The 6120-nt window shown below is 38.1% G+C and overlaps 1 protein-coding gene and 1 long non-coding RNA gene across 5 annotated transcripts in view; one reads left to right on the top strand and one right to left on the bottom strand.

Annotated features, from left to right (window-relative positions):
* Positions 1–6120, top strand: part of LOC109544329 (guanine nucleotide-binding protein G(s) subunit alpha) — a 28837-nt gene that overhangs the window by 2140 nt on the left and 20577 nt on the right. For all 4 annotated transcript variants that reach the window (XR_002172562.2, XM_019914436.2, XM_019914434.2 and 1 more), the window contains exon 2: positions 4019–4239. The gene's annotated coding sequence lies outside the window, so the exon portion shown is untranslated. The remainder of the gene's footprint in view (positions 1–4018; positions 4240–6120) is intronic.
* Positions 3449–4023, bottom strand: LOC125502851. Its single transcript, XR_007280571.1, has 2 exons — positions 3901–4023; positions 3449–3606 (listed from the first exon to the last, which is right to left on the bottom strand). It is a non-coding gene; the product is annotated as an uncharacterized LOC125502851 (long non-coding RNA).

The raw sequence follows: 6120 nt of genomic DNA, 5'->3' as shown, positions 1-6120 counted from the left end.
CACTTGTCCAAAACGGCTGAACTCGATTGTTTCATCAAAATATGAGTCTTACATAAGAACAAATTCACAGCGAGTTTCACCAAAATACATCGTACTATTCTCCCAATATTTCAAAAACGATAGTTTTTTTGAAGAACTTTGACCGTCAATAGCAGAAGAGCCAGACATTTTCTGTTAATAAAAGTTAGATCAGATTGTCTTCTTTTGACCCAAAGAATATCCCAGTACCCTTTTGATCATGTGCTTACGGGACACACTGTATAAAAGTAAGACTCGCAAGAGTCTTGCCGCAAGACCAACTCTATGTATGCAACAACAAGACCATGCAAGTCTTGGTCTTGCTTTGCTCATCACTACGTGCACTGTCACCCTCCAATTCCCATTACTCAATATTGAGGACACATATTATGTTGCAAATTTTAACAATGTCCACAGGAAGCATCCATTGCTGTTTCGCGTAAATTTGGTTTCATTCACACAAGCAGTTTAATTTGTATTAAATTTTGAAACCCGTATGATTTGAGTGAACTTAGAGAGTTTTAATGTTTATTAAATTTGCAAAGTTTCGCAATGGTTAGGACATTTATTGAAATGGGGTTTCAGCCCTAGATAAAAGAACATTCAGTTGTGATTTGTTGCAAATTAGGATTCATTCAGAATGATAGTTGAATTTTTTATTAAATTGTTAAAGTAAGTACTGCAAATGCTAACTTTTTCACTTTTATTCGCTAATGCTAGAGACTTTGGCAAAAGATAAAAGGACCTTCGACTGAGATCTGTTGTTAATTTGGTAGCATTCCGACTGGTAAATTGTATGAAATCAATTTGGGAAGTTCAAATTTTTGGATAATTTTATTTTTGGGTTGCTATCCTCTAATGCTTATTCCGATTTTTTGGGATACCTATATATTGAAATGGCCAGTTTGATAGATAAAGGAACCTTCAGTTTCGTGGCGAGTTTGGTTTAATTCAAAATTATGGGATCATTTTTATTAATTTGTAAAGTTTCAAAAGTTTAAAATTGGTGTGATTTTGCCACTTTTACACCTAATGCTCATTCCTCAATATCCAGGACAGACATGAGAATATGGGGATAGCGACTTAAACAATAGATCAAACGGGTTTCAATTAGAAATTTCAATTAAATTAATTGGTTCTTCAGTAAAAACTTTACCAAAAATGGAAAAAAGTCAAACAATGAAAAATTTAACAATTTTTTTTGGAAAAAGATTATACCTCTTAGTAAATTGCGGTCATTTTTATCATTAACAAATTTTTTGTCAAATTAGACTTTTGCTTTTAAAACTACACCAAATTGAGAAAATTAGAAAAAAAGAAGCTTCTTGCAAGCTCTGATAAAACTGGTACCACGACCTCATCCACATCCACTCCTGAATGTAGGCCCTGCAATTGTCTCCATGTTTGTCTGTTCCGTGCGCTCTGCGCCCATTTTCTCCCAGTTATCTTTTGGATGTGATCTTGCCATATTTTTGGGGGCCTTCCAGGGTTTCTGTTATAGTATATAGTATATATATAAATAGTTCCCGGGCGCCACTGTGTTATCTTGTTAGCCCACCTTGTTGGCTCTTGCCTTGCTACATGTTCTGGCCAATGCCCTTTTAGTTTTTCACAACATCCCTTATCTCTCTTCTTCCTCTGGTGTCCTCAGTTCTTATGTTATGGCAAGCTGGTCCCCAGCAGAGCGCGTCCCATCGCTCTCTGAGTTGCTCTCAAAGTTTTTCCGCATTTCTCTTCGTTAGCCGTCGTAGTGGTGTTCTTTCCTTCTGTAGCCAGTTCTTAGCTTCACACAATTGATTTCTTTCTTGTTTTTCTTGTTCCTTTTTTTTGCAGAAATTCAATTATTTAAATTTTTGTGAAATTTTCAACATTTGTAAAGTAAACTGTCTTGTAAATATTGTGTAACTTTCAAGTTGCTTCTGGCCCCGGTTGGGAAGCTACCGATTTCTGACGCAGTAGGCGCAGTGAACTGAATCTACCAGTTTGAGACTAACATATACTCGGTTGGAAAAAATCAGAATGTTATGGAAATTTTGTTAAATTTTCAGGGTTTTTCTGGATGCTTCCGTTTTATACGGATTGTGTAAGTTTAAAGTTGCTGCTTGTCCTAATTGGGAAGTTATCCATTTTGAAAGATAAGGGCGCACTTGACTGGAAACAACCAGTTCGAGCCCGACATTTACTCGGCCGGAAAAATCAGGATTCCGTTAAATTTCTCTGCAACTTCTAGAGTTTGTAGAGCGAATTGTCTTCTACGGAATATGACACTTTCAAGTTGCTAAGTACTTGCCCTAGTTGGGAACTTATGGTTCTTTAAAAGAGACGTCGCAGTTCGCTGGAAACACCCATTTCGAGCCCAATGTTTACTCTGTTGGCAAAAATCAGAGTTCAGTGGAATTTTTGTGAAATTTTCAGCATTTGTAGTGGACCGTCTTCCAAAGATTCTGGAAATTTAAAGTGGCTACTTTTCCTAGTTGAGAAGCTACGGATTTTTGAAACAGTAGGCGAAGTGAGCTGAAATCAACCATTTTGAGACTAACATTAACTCGGTTGCAAAAATCAGGAATCTATGCAATTTTCATGAAATTTTCAGAATTTGTAAAGTGGCCTTCTTCTAAAGATTCTCGAAATTTCAAGTTGCTACTTTTTTTTATTTCAGAAGCTACATCTTTTTGAAGCCGAAGGCGGAGTTAGCTGAAATCAACCATTTTGAGACCAATATTTACTCGGCTGTCTAAATCAGGATTCCATTAAATTTCCATAAATATTCTAGCGTGTGTAGGGTGAATTGTCTTCTACGGAATATGACACTTTCAAGTTGCTTCTTGCCCTAGTTGGGAAGTTATGGGTTTTTAAAGCAGAAGGCGCAGTTGGCTGGAAACACCCATGTCGAGCCCAACGTTGACTCGGTTGGAAAAAATCAGGGTTCAGTGGAAGTTTCGTGAAATTTCGAGCATTTGTAAAGCCGACTGTCTTCTAAATATTGTAAAAGGTTCAAGTTGCTACTCGCCCCAGTTGGGAAGCTACGGACTTTTGAAGCGGAAGGCGCAGTGAGGTGAAATCAACCATTTTGAAGCCAACAATTAGTCAGTTGTCAAAAATCAGGCTTTCATGTAATGTTCGTTAATTTTTCGGCGTTTTTTGGGTGATTCCGTTTTATACGGATTGTGCAAGTTTCAAGTTGGTGCTGGCCCTAATTGGGAAGTTATCCATTTTCAAATAAGAGGGCGCACTTGACCGGAAACAAGCAGTTGGAGCCCGACATTTACTCGGCTGAAAAAATCAGGATTCCCTTAAATTTCCATGCAAATTCTAGCGTTTGTAGAGCGAATTGTCTTCTACGGAATACGACACTTTCATGTTGCTACTTGCCCTAGTTGGGAAGTTATAGGTTTTTAAAGCAGAGGCCGCAGTTGGCTGGAAACACCCGTTTCGAATGCAACGTTTACTCGGTTTACAAAAATTAGAGTTTAGTGGAATTTTCATCATTTGTAAAGGGGACTGACTTCTAAATATTTTGTAACTTTCAAGTTGCTACTGGTCGCAAGTTGGGAAGCTATGGATTTTTGAAGCAGCAGTCACAGTTAGCTGAAACCAGTTATTTTGAGACCAACTCGACTGGCACAAATCAGAATTCCGTTAAATTTTAATGCAAATTCTAGCGTTTGTAGAGTGAATTGTCTTCTACCGAATATTACTCTTTCAAGTTGGTACTTGCCCTAGTTGGGAAGTTATGGGTTTTTAAAGCAGAAGGCGCAGTTGACTGTAAACACCGATTTCGAGCCCAACGTTTACTCGGTTGGCAAAAATCAGAATTCAGTGGAATTTTCGTGAAATTTGCATTCAATTCAATGTGCATATCAAATTTTAAAGTTTACCTACAATTACGTTCTTCTATTTTTCTTCATCAGTATCTTGTCATACACGTGAACATCGTATAGAACTAATTTTCCTTTAGCCACCTGGTCTTTACTTAGTTAAATTTTTTGTTTCTTGCAAGGATTTGGTCGAGTTTATCTGGACGGGGATCTTCCGCCAGCCAGGATGCGGCTTGCCAGGAACCTAAAGTGATGGTGAGCGTCGAGTAGAGAGCGGACGCTGAATCCAGCTGGAATCTAGACCGAATGGTCAAGATCTGAGCCGTTTTCCAGCTAAAATAACCACGGTGGCTTCAGGCCCGGAGTGTGGCCCCGTGGCCGCCGATAAGGGGGCCGATTGTTGGTAAGTTGCCGCTGCATTTCACATTTCACACAAGTTAACTGTTTGAAGAATGACACTACGTTACCTGGCTGCACTCTGACTGACTTTGGTAAAATTATAATGTATTAGAATCTCCCTTAGAATATTCGACTCCATCGTCTACGAGGGTAGTTAGACCTCTACAAGTTCGAGTTTAGATGACTGGGGGCTGTTTGGACAATTACGACACTTTTGTATATACAAGTGCAGTTCAATTAACATAAAGGGACCTACTAGTGTCCAAAAGTTAGAGGATTCTGCTGCCTAGCTGAAGAACCTTGTTCTGTTGAAGTTCTTGTTTTAATTTGTCCAGTTCATCCAAGCTCACATTCTGTATGCCTTAAGCCAGCATGGCTTAAGTTGAGAGTGACTGAAGCCCTTGGTTCTTTGTTGATATCAGGAAAACGCACTGGTTGACTGAGAAGATTGATTTGTTTTGTTGGCTTCTTTCGCATCCTGGTTACGGATAATTTCGCAATTTTGTGGGACTTCGATCAAGTAGGAATCTTGAGAGTTTCTCTATTTCATTATTAATTTTTAGTTATTTCAAATCATATCAAAAAAGAAAAATACTTTCGCACGCCACCTTTTTGAGCTCTACAAGATGGTTCTTATGCAAATGTATTCAACGTTTCGTTTCTTTGAAACCATCATCCATTTTGTTTTTATATGGACCATCATCAACCTTATTTTACGGTACGTAATGAAACACTGGTAAATCAGTACCAGAATTTCTCGAGTGTTTCATTATGCCGGCAAACAAACTTACAGACGAAGGAAAATTTGATGTGTTTTCATGTTGCCTCGCAAAACCCACTAAAACCAGAACAAACCTTCCAATGAGGAAAAATAATATCACGTTATTCAAGCAGTTGTTGAACAGTCTGAAATCTCAACAAGAGAATTAGTTTCCAAATCTACCTCTCAATTCATTTTAAATAAATGAAAACAGCTTTAAACCTTATAAGTTTAAATTTCGCCAAAGGCTGCAAACTGGAGATGTAATTAGAAGAACATTTTGTGAATGGTATGAAATTTTACAATAAAAATTATTTGGTCGAAGGAAAGCATGGTCACTAACACCGAACTTTCAATAGGCTTAACACCCATAATTGGGCACAAAACAACCCACGAGAAAAAAAATCCAGTCATCAATACGGATTGCGCACATGTAGAGCGGAATCTTTTATGGACCTCCACTCTTTAACCTCAGAACGATACCTTAACTTATTGGAAAATCAGTTAGCAGAAAGTTTATATATTCTGCCACCAGAAATTGTACAAAATTGCTGGTTTCAACAAGACAAATTTTGAGAGTACCGGTCTCAATAGTTTCCAGGAAGATCGATCGGAACTTATGGTGACGTCTCCTGGCCAGCACGATCGCCAGACTTGACCCCACTCGACTTCTTTCCTCTTTGTTTTCATTGAAACGTTTTACTCTGGTTTTCGTCGGGTTGACTCGTACCCCTTAAGTTGAAAGCAATACGTCTGCAGTTTGACTTATTAAGCTCTGTTCTTTTAGGATATTTGTTGTTGTACAGCGAGATTTTTTAAGTGTCCCATCCAAATTACCACTTTCCTGTAACCTTCTGAAACGTTGTAAGCAGCATCAGTAATAGAATTTATCCAGGAATGTATATGCGGGCTTAGCAATCTTGACAGATGTCAAATTTGACAGTTTTGACGCCATCTTGTTTTTTTAATGGTATTAAATGGATGTCGAGATTTCTAAGCTCGAATCTAAATTCCCTGATGAATTCTATTACAGATTCTGCTTTACAACTTTTCAGAAAGGTAACAGGAAAGCAGTAATTTGGGTGAGACACTTACAAAAATAATCGAGATTTATGCCCGGTTTCC

This window comes from Dendroctonus ponderosae, unplaced genomic scaffold (assembly GCF_020466585.1).
Source record: "Dendroctonus ponderosae isolate FM_Combo_2020 unplaced genomic scaffold, Dpon_F_20191213v2 Dpon_F_20191213_10, whole genome shotgun sequence".
Lineage (NCBI taxonomy): Eukaryota > Metazoa > Arthropoda > Insecta > Coleoptera > Curculionidae > Dendroctonus > Dendroctonus ponderosae.
Note: the sequence above shows the minus strand (reverse complement) of the source record. Positions and strands in the feature narration are given on the sequence as shown.